Consider the following 15,677-nt stretch of genomic DNA (forward strand, 5'->3'; position numbering starts at 1 on the left):
GGTCACCTGTTGCTGTGGATGGAAGAATAGATGCAGAAGTGAAGTTTAGAATAAATGAAGTAGGAAAGGTGCTGGGAGGAATGAAAAAAGTGTTTAAATGTCGTTCGCTTAGAATGGATGTAAAGAGAAGGCTGTATGAGGGTGTTGTGGTACCGACTGCGTTATATGGGGCTGAAACATGGAATATGGGTGTAGCAGAGAGGAAAAGTTTGAATGTAATGGAGATGAGATGTCTGAGGAGTATGTGTGGAGTGACGCGTATGGATCGAGTGCGAAATGATGAAGTGCGAAGGAGAACTGGAGTTGTTCGGGAGATGGCTGGTAGAGTTGAGCAGAGGGTGTTGCAATGGTTTGGGCATATGGAGAGAATGGATAATGAGCGATTGGTGAAAAAGATAACTAGATCTGATGTGAGAGGTGTAAGACTGAGAGGAAGACCACGAATAGGATGGATGGACAGTGTGAAGAGAGCGCTGGATGCGAGAGGGATGTCTGTTGAGCAAGGAAGAGTGGCTGTGCATGACAGAAATAAATGGAGAGAAATTGTGAATGAATAAGTGATGACGCAGCCCTGAGGGGATATTCTCCCGCATTTGGTCTGATCAGCTAGTCAGGTCAGGTGCGGGTAAGGGGATGGGTCTGTTATGATGTGGCAGGGGTAAACCAGTTCTGCTGTCGGGCCCTGCTGTGGATGTCACTGCTTGCATTGCGCAGTTGACCCTTGTGCGGTGTGATGCGGTGAGGATCTGTCCGTTCTCCCCTTTGGGGCTAAGATGCGAATGAATGTGTTTGAATGGATGAGTAAATGGAGAGTGTGTCGTCCTGTCTCGGCTACCTCCCTTTCCTTGGGGGAAGCAGCCTAGGTATATAGATAGATAGATAGACAAAGGGAAAGGAGAAAAAGAAATGTGTGGTAATCATAGGGGCATTTGTCTTCTTAGTGTGTAATAGGCGATGTATATGGTAAGGTACTTATTGACAGAGTTAGGGAAATAACAGAGGAATTGGTTGGAGAAAAACAGGGAGGCTTTAGGAAGGGAAGAGGTTGTGTAGATCAGATATTGATTCTTAGATCTTTAGTGGAAAAGTTTCTAGAGAAGGGAAAGTAATTGTATGCGGCCTTCATGTTTTTGAGAAAAGCATGTGACAGGGAGGATAGACAAGGATTGTGGAAAGTATGAAGAATATATGGAGTAGATGGAAAGTTGTTGAATGCTGTGAAGAGTATGTATGAGGTTGCTAAGGCAGCAGTGTGTGTGGATAGTGATCTGAGTGAATTTTTCTATTTCAAGGTTGATTTGAAACAGGGATGTGTCATGTCTCCATGGTTGTTCAGTCTGTACATGGATGGGGTTATAAAAGAGATATGAGATAGGGCAGTGGACGTTGGAGTGGCCCTAGTGAGGGATGATAGTGTTTGGAAACTCCCTGTACTGTTGTTTGCAGATGATACTGTGTTGTTAAGTGAAGACGAAGAGAAGCTGCAAAGCTTGGTGGATGAGTTTGGGAGAAGGTGTGAGAAACGGAATCTAAAGGTGAATGTAGGGAAGAGTAAAGTTATAGTCTTCGAGAGAAGTGAAGTCAGTGAATGTACAATGTGGCTGGATGATGAGGAAATGGAAAATGTGAGTATGTTTAACCCACCCCATACTGACTGATTTATTACAAAACCCACCCCCAAAACCCGACAATTTTTTTTACTTTTTTTTTTTGGCTCACACCTCCGTTTTTTTATGAGAAACATCGAAAATTCAGAGACAGCACTCACCTGAGGTTAAAAATGCCCTAAACAAGTGAGAAACCCCACACCTGGTACTGCTTTCTGTGAAGCCGTGCTCCATAAATGACACTTTTTATGGGAGGGAAACTTAGCCAAAACCACTCAGAATAGTCAGATATTTATTTATGTGGTACGAATTTATATGTAGTACAAGAGTATATTGGTTTTCACACAATAATATAGGCGATATAAGCGTTGTTCATTAACCAAACACATCAACATACTGCACCTACCTTGGTGATGTTACCTCCTCATCACATCTGCTCATTACTAACTCTGGTGCCACGCAATCTTTGTTCTCCAAATTGGGAATCACTTTCGCCTTGAATTTCGTTGTCGGAGAGACTGTGGTGCTACATGTTCTTACTGGCCAGGTCACTGCTAACATGTGAGTTGCCGAAAAAATAGCGTGCTGTGCAGTAAGCAACAATAATCGTGTCGTGAAATTTGGTGAAAACATAAGCTAACGGGCTAAGCGTCTGGTACATTCCGCCGTCTGTCATACGGACGGTTCATGTTTCATGAGTTACATTTAATCTTCGGACACAACCGCGACACGACTACTGTTGCTCACTGTACACAGGGTCAGGCAGTGCTGCCGCCTGGCTCGGGTAGAGAAAGGTCTCCCAAATATTCCTACCAAAAATTTCCCACAAAACTTGAAAAATGTGCAAACGACGGGGCTTTCAATTGCAAAACATACGATGCATGTCGTGGGGACTGAGCATGAAAAAAAGTTGCGACGTGCATCGTACATTGTAGGTACGGGGTGGGTTATGTACTTGGGTAGTGTGATGATTAAGGATGGAAGTTTGGAGGGTGAAGTGCTTGAAAGGGTACAGCAAGGAAGAAAGGTTGCTGGTTCCTTGAAAGCAATGATAAGAAACAAGGAGGTGAGCAAGGAAGTGAAAAAGTTACTACATGACAGTATTATGATACCAACTCTAAAGTATGGAACTGAAGCTTGGACGTTGTTGGAAGGACACAAGTCAAGAATGAGTGCTTTGGAATTGAGTTCTTTGAGAGGAGCATTTGGAGTCACATGGAGAGATAGATTGACAAATGAGCATGTGAAGAAGCATTGTGGTGTGGATGTGGATGTGATAGGAAGTGTTAGGATAAATACATTGAGGTGGTTTGGCCATATGGAGAGGATGGAGAGTGAGAGACTGACGAGGAGAGTGTATGTGAGTGAGGTAGAGTGGGAGAGGGGGAGGGAGAGGCCAAGGATGAGATGGAGGGATGGAGTGGAGAGGTACTTGTATATGAGAGAAGGGGGTGTGAGTTGGGAGCAGGGCAGTGAAATGGCAAGAGACAGGGTGACATGGAGGCGATTTGTTTGTGGCCACCCAGTATGGGATTGAGGCCTCTGGCAATAGATAGATAGATAGATACATAGAGAGGAACATACAGGCACTCATAATATGGGCTTTCATTTGGCACCAAGACAAACTTGAGAGGTCAAACTCAAGGTCACGGATATTTAGGGGGCTCTAACTCGAAACTGGTTGAAGACAGAGAGATATTTACTATTATCAACATATAAGAAATCCCATATGGGTTTTTAATTGTACCTTGACCTTTGTTAGTGACCTTGAAAGGTCAACCTTAAGGTCATGGCTATTCAGGGGGGTATATAACTTGGAACTCGTTGAAGATAGATATTTACTATTACCAAGATAAAGGAATTCTCATATGGGCTTTCATTTGGCAGCATGACCTTGACACTGAGTGACCTTCAAAGGTCACATTCAAGATCACGGGTTCTCAGGTGTAACTTGAAAACATAGACTTAAATTGTGCACTGATAGTAAATGGCAGAAACGAGTCGGTATTTAACATCCATAAAATAACTGCTGTCGGGTGAGGTATGTCATGCCTGGCACCACTTGTTTAATATCTAGATAAACATATCACTGTTGTGGAAGCACTTACCTTATGCATGAAGATTAAACTTTTTTCTCTCTATCAGATAACGGGCTACCTTTTTTCTCAGTACACCACCACCATCATCATCATCATCATCATCATTTCTTCTGACTCTGTCACTGAAGGGAAAAAATGTCTCTGTCTGCATAAGCCTCTTTGTAGTTGTTTTCATATTGCCTTTAATATAAGATTATGTTTTGACAGCAGGTGCCCAGAAGACATTCATTTTCCTCACCACTTAAGTTCTGCCTTAGTCTTTGTTATCTTTATCTCATCATCAGTATCTTATATGTGAGGGTTAAGGTAGTTGAGTGTGTAACTGGATTATGGCACCCTTTAACCCACCCTGTACCCACTAATTTATTACAAAACCTACCCTCGAAATCTGTCAAATTTTCGACTTTTTTTTTTTTTTGGCTCAAACCTCCACTTCTGGTGAGAAAAAATGGAAAATCACCAAGAAAGTACTCACCTGAGTTTAGAAATGGTCTTGACAGGTGACCTGAACACCTGATAGTGTGTTCTCTGTAGCCGAACTGCTACTGTCGCATTTTCTATGGTAGGAGTAACTATTGGAAACCACTCAAATTACATAGATATTTATTAATTTGGTACAAATTTACATGTAGTACAAGAAAATATTGGTTTTCACACAAAAATATATTCGATATAAGCGTTGTTTCATTCATGAACACATGAAAATTGCCGAATCTTGCACAACTGACTCACTCTGATGTTTTAACTTACATTATACTTTTCCACTAACATCATACCAGTTTCCACCTTATATAACATATCACATATTTATAGGCCTTACTATTATAGGAGCATCATATTCATGCATATTTACAGGCCTTACTATTATAGTTAACCTAGTATTATCTCAAGTACACACAGTATCAGGACTGTACTAAAATATACTAGGGTGTGGTAGAGGAACGTGTCCTGTGTATACTTACCAAAAATCAAACGCGAAATTTGAAAAATGTGCAAACGATGGACCTTGCAATTGCAAAAGGTACATCGTACGTTGTCGGGACTAAACGTGAAAAAAAGTTGCAATGTGCATCGTACAGGGTGGGTTAAATCTTGTACTTCTTCAGTATCTAGTCTGTTTGTGCCCTCTAGTCTGCCACACTGCCTACGCTACTATAATTATTATCCTTTTGCTCCATTCTAGGCCTCATCATCCTGAATGGCATTAATCTATCCATCTACAGTATATACCTAGGCTGCTTACCCCAAGGAAAGGGAGGTAGCAGAGACAGGACGACACACTCCCAATTTACTCATCCACTCAAACACATTCATTTGCAAATGTAAGGAATTGAAGTTGATAAGCATGCTAGACATAAGAAATACAGATGGTTCATATTTAAACAAAGTTAACTATTGCTGGAACTGCAAAGAGGCTGGTGTGTAAGAGTAAATGTCAACGAGTTATTTACCAAGTTACTGAAGAATCGATAAAATGCTACTTTAGGGTAATTTTAGGTCCTTTTCACTCACCACATCCTGGCACATTTTTCACCACTGACCCCTCCCCAATCCTGGCAGATTTTTGTTTTTTTGTTTCTTTTTCTAAAACCTTCCCTTTTTATGAGAAACATCGAAAATTCAGAAAGTGCTCACCAAAGCTTAGAAATGCCCTGTCCAGGTGACCCTCTCCTTACCTTGTATTGTCTTCTCTCGAGCCATACTCCAGAGATGACGTTTTTTATGGGGGGGGGGATATATTCCAGACCACTCAGAATAGGTAGATATTTACTTGTTTGGTACAAATTTATATGTAGTACAAGAGTATATTGGTTTTCACACAATAATATAGGCAATATAAGCATTGGTTCACTCACCAAACACATCAACATACCACACCTTCCTTAGTGACATTAGCTCCTCATCACTTCAGCTTGTTTCTTCCTCAAACGCCATGTAATATTTGTCCTTCACATCGGGAATCACTTTAGCCTTGAAATTCGTCGTCAGAGAGACCGTAACGTGACATGTCTTTACTGGCCAGGTCACTGCTAACAGGTGAGTTGCCGAGAAAATGGCATGTGGGGGGGGGGTTAAGCGGGTCCAGGCAGTGTCGCCACCTGGCATTGGGTAGAGGAAGGTCTCCCACGTAAGCCTACCAAAAATCACCAGCAAAAGGTGAAAAATGTGCAAATGACAGACTTTGCAATTGCAAAACGTGTAAACACGTTGTTGGGAGTCACCGTGACAAAACGCTGCAATGTGTATACACGTTGACGGGATGCCTCGGGTTAAGGTAAAAGAGCAGGGCGTATTCAGCCATAAACAGCTTGCCCTTCCAAATAATATTTAGACTTACTTCTCTATGCTATAGTTACAGCCATGCAATATGCCTGTTTTGTGAGTGGGGATGGAAAAACAAACCAATGGGAGGACCCAAAGTGGATGCTCCTGGTACGTTTTATTTGTTCATTTTTTTATATATGCCTGTATATTAACACCATGTTAATGATATGCAAATCCTGACACAGCTAGCCAGAAACGCACTGATTTTCATATGTATTTCCCTCCTCTGTGAGACATCCTTGAGTATGGTGACAGGTGATTGAAATCCATATTATCTTTTCACTTAAAGTGGTCTCTTCTGAGTTTAATAAAATACAGTGAAAGTAAGAAAGCAAAAATAAATGAAAACATCTAGGCCATAATCTACCATTCGGGGACAAAACACACACACACACACACACACACACACACACACACACACACACACACACACACACACACACACACACACACACGCACGCACACACACACACTAAATGAAACTTAGATAACGGCATTATTAGATAAGTCAGCCATAGGCTAACATGCATTTTTTTTTCTTACTGTCTGGCAAGAAAAGATATTTTCCCGAATATTATTCGAGCACAGCTGCATCAAAAAAGTTTTATTTTGTGTGATTGTTTACTCCCAAAGTGCAGCCAGACTTTTTTTTTTAACCAAGGAAAACATAACTTTGTATAGTGTTAGACTTCCACCTGGACCAGGTTTTAGGGTAAATGGGACTCTCAAGGCCCACCTTCAGTAGGAGAAAGCATCTCCTAAGGGTTGTGGGCAACATTGTTATACATCACCATGGTAATTAAACAAGGAAAATTAATAACTGTAGCCTTAGATTTCTACCCAAACCAGAATTCAGGCAAGGTGGGGCTTCCAGGGTCCCTGACCAAAGCTGGTATGCTCAGCCATAATTTTTTATATTCGGGAAGACGACATTTTGCAAAGTGTTATACCACCACCCAGACTAGGTTTTAGGTAGGCTGGAACTCCTAGGAGTTCCCCAATGGGGGGGTCATCATGGGTACCGGACAACATGGAGTATGAAGACAATTAAAAATATGATAAAAATCTTTGACGTTGATTATCTGAAAACGAAGAATTTTATGTGTGTGTATTTTAAATGAGTATACCTCAGTTAATTATAACCCAAACTGAGCTCATAAGGACTTATTTTAAAAGGAGAATCATGAGAAAACAAAGAGATAAGTGAACATTCTAGGTAAGCACAATTTTCTGCAATACTGTTTTGTTCTGTTCATTTCTATGTCAAACATAAAATATCAAAGAAAATATTCACAACATAGGTATTGCATTAAAGAAATGGCCATGGATCAAAATAGATTAAGGTAGTAATGTAACAACCATGACCTTCAATTAGTCTGTTCAATATGATACTGTGATAATGATGAAATTATTCCAAAATTTGCTGAAGAAATCAATTTAAATACATGTATGAAATTATTTTCATAAAGTCAGAGTTTCATATTGTATGATACCAGTTTCAGAGCGTGAATATAAATTTCAAAGTAGCCCCACCAAAAAGTAGATTACACCTTTAATAAAAAATAATTCAGATCAGTAAACAATTGTCTTTTGAAATTAAATGCATTCGTCCTGTGAGAACCAAGATTTAATATGAATAATATTATCATACAATAAAAGTTCACTCCATCAGCAATTTTTATAATTATCGATGCTACTACAAGACGATCTGTTCAGCTCAGGAGTGACTTTTAATAGCAACAGGGTTAAATAACAACAGTAATACGTAAGATGATATAGGTACATGTTTACCAAATTTGTATAATGTCATGTTTTGCTATGCAACTGTTACAAAGAGAGCTTCTATTGCTCACTTGGTGTATCACAAAAGTGCATCTAAAATGAGTGTAGGAATAGATAATTAAGTTGTCCCTCCTGCCGGGCTGGTGTGTGGTACTTAGTGTAATGTGTGTGGCTTCTCTCTGATGTTGATTGAGTCCACCCATAATTCTCATTCCAGCACTGCGTTGCCAGTTCGATGTAAGCAGCTGTTACCATTACTGTTTTCCATCATTACCAAAGCCAGTGAAGGAAAGGCTTTATTTGTGGACGTGACGCTCCAGTGTTCTAACACTTGGGTTGCCCTTTCCATTTACTGTCCATTTACTTGACATAGGTTATGAGCTTGTGAAACCTTGAAAATAGTACAAGTTAAATTAATGTTTAACACTGTTTTCAACTCCTAGGGAGTAGACTGTTGCACCAGTCAAGCAGGGCAATACTCCCAAGGTGGATGGAAAGCTGATGACAGGGAGAGCTGGAGCTCCTGTTTCATCAGCTATCGGTACTAGTTCCTGACTATCCCATTTTTCTGTACTTTTTCAGTGTTTCAGTAACACAGAGAGTAGGCCAGCATGCTCTCCGATACAAGTTTATCTAACTCTCAACACCAAACTACATGCACATTACACACTACACTTCCTACTGAAAATACCAAAAATGGCACCTAATAACCAAGCCTTGGAGTCCCCAGGGGTAGGACCATAAATGCCCCCACCATCCACCCCTCTCCAAGTGATGACTCAGTGAGTTGCCTGGAACCACTGTCTGACTCACTTCATTTACATTTCTGCAACATTCGCTGCCTTTCCTCTAACTTTCTCTCTGTTGAGCACCACCTCTCCTCCTCTAAACCTCACATTCTCCTTTTAACCCCTAAAGTCCTAATCACATCAATTGATGTGATTTGAGTTTTATGCCAAAATGTCTAATCACATCAATTGAGTGGGGCCTGTAAAAAACTGCAGAGCGCTTCCTCTGCCCCGATTATGACTTGACTTCAGGCCAACGGGAACTCACCTCTGAGGTGGCGTGAGGTGGGGGTTGGACCAACCCAGGCAGTGGCGGGGCACCACCCCTCTGGGCCGCCTCCATGCCATGCTTTACTCCACTCCTTTACTCCCTCCTTGTCCCCCATCACCCTCCCAACCCTCCACACATCTGTTGCTCTCCTCCCACCACCAACTGTGTCCCTTCCCACTCATTCTTGCCCCTCCACCCACCTTGCTAGCCTTGTGTCCCCCCCAACCCCTCCCATCCCTCCCTCCTTGTTCCTCACTATCCTCCCACCCCCTACAGACCACCGAGAGGTATCAGACCACTATTCTACAACTTTCTGTCTCACACCTCACCCCCACCCCTTCCCCTCACCTCCCACCCACTCCCCTGTGTCCTCTGCCGCCTTTGCTATTCCCATGTGCATCGATTTTTTTTTTTCTCGGACGTAATTTCAAATACTACATCGTACTCTTTCGATATATTTCGTCTTATATGAAGGAAAATACTTCCATTTATGTATGGACTTTTGTTTCGATGCATTTTTTGTTGTTTCTTTGTAATCCTTGTTCTTTTTATGGTTGCTTTTTATGGGTTTCGCCGCGTTTGACGTGCCTCACATTGGATTCCGGCCTGATGTACAGTTGTGGCCATAAATAATCACCTATCCTTCTGTATCCCATGCCTCAGGCTGGCTCCTTTATGCGCGGCAAGTCACAGTCTAATAAGAGGGCTGAGAAGGAGGGGTCAGAGAGAGTGAAGGGAAGATGGCTGGGGGGACGGGCGATGGTGCTGGGATGGAGTGAATGAGGGGAAGGAGGGTAGGTAGGGGAGGGAATATGAAATGCGAAGTTGTGGCCACATCATTTGTCTATTTTCTTTCATTCAGAGCATCATGTAAAGGAGTTACTGTTCGGTAGATAAAGCTGCATTGCAACTTGTATAGCAGCGTCAGATAACAAGCTTTAGATAGGTGGTGAAATCAAGGACTGGCTCGTGAGAGAAATATACTGATGTGACAGATCAAATAATAGCGCTGACCATCGAGACTGTGTGGGCCCTGATTGTCAACGCGTGGAAGCCAGAGAACAAGAGGACACTGGCGTGCCTCCTCCACCACACCAAGGACGAGTGGGAGCTGCTCAGGCGAAACCAGCAAACCATCAACAACATTGTTTCCCCGGTGCCACGAAGCCTGCATGAGGTTTTTAAGGCTTTCCTGGTTGCTTTGGCTTGACCAGTGTCGGTGAACATTGACACAGATATATTTGGGGCTTTGGATAGCATTTTGTTTCATTTTACGTCTTACAGATTATGAAAGATATAGCTATCATACCCATCCATGAACACAGACATCAAATGTATTTGCCTTTTATGCACAGTTATTTTAAACAGCTTTTCATATAGAGATGTCATTAAATAATTATTGATTTGACATGATGGTGACTATATAGAGGGAGTGTATACCGAAAGGATGATCATATTTACTGTGGACACAGCCATGTCAAAGGTTGCACATATTTTTTTTTTAGTTCCAAATATGAATTACATGTAAGAGTAGAGGACGTTTCTTACACAAACAACAAGGAAGTCAAAGCCATCCACATTCCATTCTGCGTCTGAAGTCAATACATGGATAAACACAAATATCTGGCTCGGCACTAATGTTTGATCTGTCACATCAGTATATTTCTCTTACTAGCCAGTCCCTGACATGACCACCTATCTAAAGCTTATTATCTGATGCAGCTATACGAGGTGTAATGCAGCTTTACCTACCGAATATTAACTCCTTTATATTATGCCCTAAATGAAAGAAAAAAGACAATTAGTGTGGTCACAACTTTGCATTTCATACTCCCTCCTCTACCAAACCCTCCCTCCCCTCCATCACTCCATCCCAGCACCATCGCTCGTCCCCCCACCAACCTTTCCTTCTCTCTCTGGTCCCTCCCTCTCAGCCCCTCTTAAACCAGTGTGACTTGCCGCGCATAAAGGAACCAATCTGAGGCACGGGGTACAAGAGAATAGGTGATTATTTATGGCCACAACTGTACGTACCTGTTTGGTATTATTTCTATTTCTTCCCTAATTTTCATATTATTACACCTAACTCTGTTCATTTCTCGCGTCGTACCTGTACCTGGCAGGTGTAGGGTGCCGTCATCCTACACCTGCCAGACAGAACATGGGTAAAATTATTGCTTTCTTTTTTTCCCCACTTTCATATGCATGCCTCTGTAGCATTATTCAACTTTATTTTGTTGTCCTTGATGGTTATAAACATTTATATATGTCTGTGTTAGTTTTTGAGTGACTATGAGGCCTTGCAGGCTACTCCCCACGCCTGTTTTATTTCCCCATACCTACATACACACTTATTTTCATGGTTGATATGACAAATCCCATTGAAATGGAGGGTTTCCACAAGAGAATTTGGTTGTTGCCGAAATTTTTCACTCCAAGTACCACCAAGGCCTTGTAGGCCTATTCCACACACTAGTTATCTCCCCACACCTACATACACACCTGTTTTCATGGTAGATGTTACAGAACACAATGAAGAGCTTTCATTTCATGTGAAAAGTTGGTTATTTCCAACCCTTGTACCTATAGGCCTACTTCCCACAGCCTACTTTACCTCCCCACAACCTAGTAATCTCCCCACACCTACATACACCTGTTTTCATGGTTGGTGTGACAAAACACATTGAAATGACCTGTTTCAAAAAGAAAAAATAAGTAGTTATCAAAATTATCACATTTTAGAGGGTTTTCAATGGGTAACTATTACAATCTTTTTTGAACTTTGATGTGTGATTGTGCGGTAACCATTAGGCCTACGAGGGTGCGGGTTGCGTTGTCAGGTGTGTAAATTCTTCCTCTATAGCCAGAACACAATCAATTTGCCCTTGGTGAAAGTCGCCAAAACACCCCCAAATTGCAGCTGGAAGAGGTACCCTGACCGAAATAATTCATGACTTTAGTGGTAAAATGATACTCAACTGTCTGAGGCAACTGACAGCAAACCCTTTTCTGTATCCTCTTACTCTCACTATACTCATTTCAAAGTAAAAGGTGGCTGTTGTTTTTATGTACGCAATGACTTATCTTGCTCATGTGTCTAAACTCGATTCTTCTGAACTCTCTACTCTCTGGCTTTGGCTTTCGGGTCATTCTCTGACTAAATATATCTGTGCTGTTTCCTACTCCCCTAATCTACTGACTATAAAAAATTCTTCGACTCTCTTACTTCTATGGTGGAAAACATCTTATCAGTTTCATCTTTATCTGAAATCTCCATTCTAGGCGATTTCAATGTTCACCACCACCTTTTTCTCTCCTCTCCTTTCACTGATCCACTTGGTGAACAACCCTACATCTTTTGTATCCTTAATGACCTTGTAGGCTATAGCACAATACCCGTATCGATGACCACCTTGGAGAGTTCTAAAGTACTTGAGCTCTTCCTTACAACTAATCTTTCTGCTTATGTTGTTAATCTTTCCTCTCCATTGGGCTCCTCTGATCACACCCTTATTTCCTTAGCATGCCCTGTCTCGTCAGTACAGCCCGTGGACCCTTAAAAAAAAAAAAAAAAAAAAAAAAAAAAAACGTCATTTGTGGCACTGTGGAGTTGCTGACTGGGAAGCCCTCAGGCAGTACTTCTTTAATTTTCCCTGGTATGATTGTTGCTTCCATGGCTTGCAGCCACCTGAGTGTGCCTTACACATTACGAAGGTTTTTCTCTCGGGCATGGAAGCCTACATTCCTTTCTCATATCCTATGACTGATGCAAGAAAGTCTTGGTTTAATCACGCTTGTTTTAACACTGTCCATAACAATGAGAGGGCATATAAAAGGTACTATAGCCAACCCACCCCTGAATCACATCTTATTTGTTTCTGCCCAGAATCGTGCAAAGTCTATTTTTCGTTCTACTAAAAATAATTTCATATGTACTAAACGCTCTGAATTCTCCAACTCGAATTCTTCCTGCTCCTTCTGGCACTTTGACAAAAAAAAAAAAAAAAATCTAACAACTTTACCTCATCATCCTTCCCTCCTCTTTTCTACTCTGATGTCTCTGTAGCTATTTGCTGTACTGATGGAGCTGATCTCTTTGCTCCTCCAATTCCACTTTACATGATTCCGATTTTGTTCCTCCATCACTTCCCCCCTTTGACTTCCTCATGGCTGACATTTAAATTTCTACATCTGATGAATTTTCTGCCACCACTGGCCTCAATACTAACAAGGCATATGGGCCTGATGGGGTCCCTCCTGTTGTCCTCAAGAACTGTGCTTCTGTGCTTACACCCTGCCTTGGTAAACTCTTTCACCTCTGTCTATCAACTTGTACCTCTCCTTGCTGGACACTTACTCCCATTCAGCCAGTCCCAAAGAAGGGTGACCATTCCCAACCCTCCAACTATCGCCCAGTTGCTTTAACATCCTGTGTCTCAAAAGTTTTTGAGTCTATTCTTAACAGAAAGATTTTAAAGCATCTTTCCTATTACAACCTTCTTTCCGATCGTAAGTATGGGTTCCGTCAGGGAAGCTTCACTGGCGATCATCTCATCTAACTTTTAGATTCCTGGTCATCCTCCTTTCGGAACTTTGGCGAAAACTTTACCATTTGCCCTCGACATCTCAGAGACTTTCGAACGAGTCTGGCATAAATCTTTATTTTCCAAACTGCCCTCTTACGGTTTCTATCCTTCTATCTGTGCCTTCATCTATTGCTTCCTTTCTGCTCATTCTGTAGCTGCTGTTGTAGCCGGCCACTGTTCCTCTCCTAGATCTATCAAAAGTGGTGTTTCTCAGGGAGCTGTCCTATTACCAACTCTTCCTTTTATTCATCAGTGCCCTTATAAGCTGTAGTGTACATCTAACCCAATCCTGTCATATTCTGATGATTCCGCCCTTGGCTTTTCCATTCGGTTCCCCTAAAATCCATCTGAGCAGTTACTTCAATAAACAAGGTGTGAGGCTGTGGTACACCTAATGTCTGACTTGGCTCGTGTCTTTGACTGGAGTAAAAGGAATTTTGTTGTTTTTAATAAATCAAAGACTCAGTTCTTACACCTATCAACCTGACAAAATCTTCCACAGGAGCACCCACAAATGTTTAAGAATATCCAGCTGAATCCGGCATTTTCTTTGAACATACTTGGGGTTTCATTCTCTCGGAATTTATCTTGGAAAGTCTCCATAACATCCCTTGTAAAATCTGCTTCCAAGAGATTAGGTGTGCTATGCCGACTCTGTACCTTCTTTACCCCTGCACGGTTGCTGACTGTATACACGGGTTTTATTCTCCCCTGTGAAGAGTACAACTCTCATCTGTGGGCAGCCTCCCCATATAGTGTTCTTCTCAACAAGGTGGAGTCAAAGGCTTTTCGTCTCATTAACTCTCCTCCTCTTCCTGGGTCCCTTCAACCTCTGTCTCTTCGCCGCACTGCTGCAGCTTTATCTCTTTTCAATCGCAACTTCAATGGTCGCTGCTCCGTTAAACTGTCTGCTTACACCCCTCCACCTCTACAAAGGGCGCGTAGCACCCGTCTGGCAACAAATGCTCATCCCTTTTCTGTCCTACTGTATAATGCAAGAGTTAACCCATACTCCAAGTCCTTCATTTATGCAACAGGTCAACTCTGGAACTGTCCCCCTATGTCTGTATTTCCTACTTCCTATGATCTCCAGTCTTTCAAACGCAGTGTGTCCAAGCATCTAGAAATGAACAGATCTTGAGTTTGGCTCTCTGTTGTATTGTTTTTATTGTTTTTTCTTGGAAGTAACGGTTTTCGAGCTCCTGGCTTTTGGTTCCTTCTTCCTTGCATAAAAAAAAAAAAGAAAGTTGTCCGTAGTCTCTTGACCTTAGACGAAAGGGAAGAAATTAAAACAAAAAATAATTAGATTCATGTAATTAACCAAAATTAACTAAAGTTTATTCACATTCTTCTGAGTTGGTCAGATGATTGTAAATCTTGAAGAAAGGAAAGCTAATTTATATTAACTTGTATGGTTATTTCTACTAAAAGGAAAGTCAAGAAAGTGATTGTTGCATAACTTTTTGTGTTGCAATTATTTTGAGTAAGTTTCAAAGAACTCACCGATATCCTCTTATTTACCTCTTATTATTTGGTAAAGTAATGATTACAAAATTACGATTTTGTATTAGCCATGTAGCATTATTCATCCGACTCTTAATCCACTTCATAGTCAATTGGCATGGTGTAGACGTAAGCAGATAAAAAATACAAGATGTTCTGCCATATGTGTTGGTATTGTACTGAATGAATAATTACTGGTTAGTATAATAAACATCAGCCTGTACTAGAAAATATATGTAGGCAATTCTTTGCTAATAAAATGTTACAGTGGTCATTACCCTTTCAGTTCGAGAGATTCTTCCAATCTGAATACATTAACCTGGTAACAGGTAGAATATACAGCCAAGCTGACTCGATTGTCTGGGATTCATTAGCCGATCTGTGTCTCCATTGCCCTGTATCAGTTATGGGTAACATTTAAAGTGGGAGATGGTAATTTGTTCTCTCATGAGGAATCGGATGTCAGACACGTCTGTTCATATTGACGTCATACGCCGATCCACACACAAACATCAACAGAACAGCACACTAGATCTTTCGCAAGCACTGCTGACGCTGTTGACACCTCTTCCTGATTCGTATTTCGAAGGTACTACTCTGATCTCTCTCTCTCTCTCTCTCTCTCTCTCTCTCTCTCTCTCTCTCTCTCTCTCTCTCTCAGGACTAACTCCAGCCTAAAACATTGTTACTTACAGAAAATGTAGAATATGTTAAAC

The sequence above is a fragment of the Coenobita brevimanus genome, chromosome 2 (genome assembly GCF_032717465.1).
Source record: "Coenobita brevimanus isolate Jiangsu-jjx chromosome 2, ASM3271746v2, whole genome shotgun sequence".
Lineage (NCBI taxonomy): Eukaryota > Metazoa > Arthropoda > Malacostraca > Decapoda > Coenobitidae > Coenobita > Coenobita brevimanus.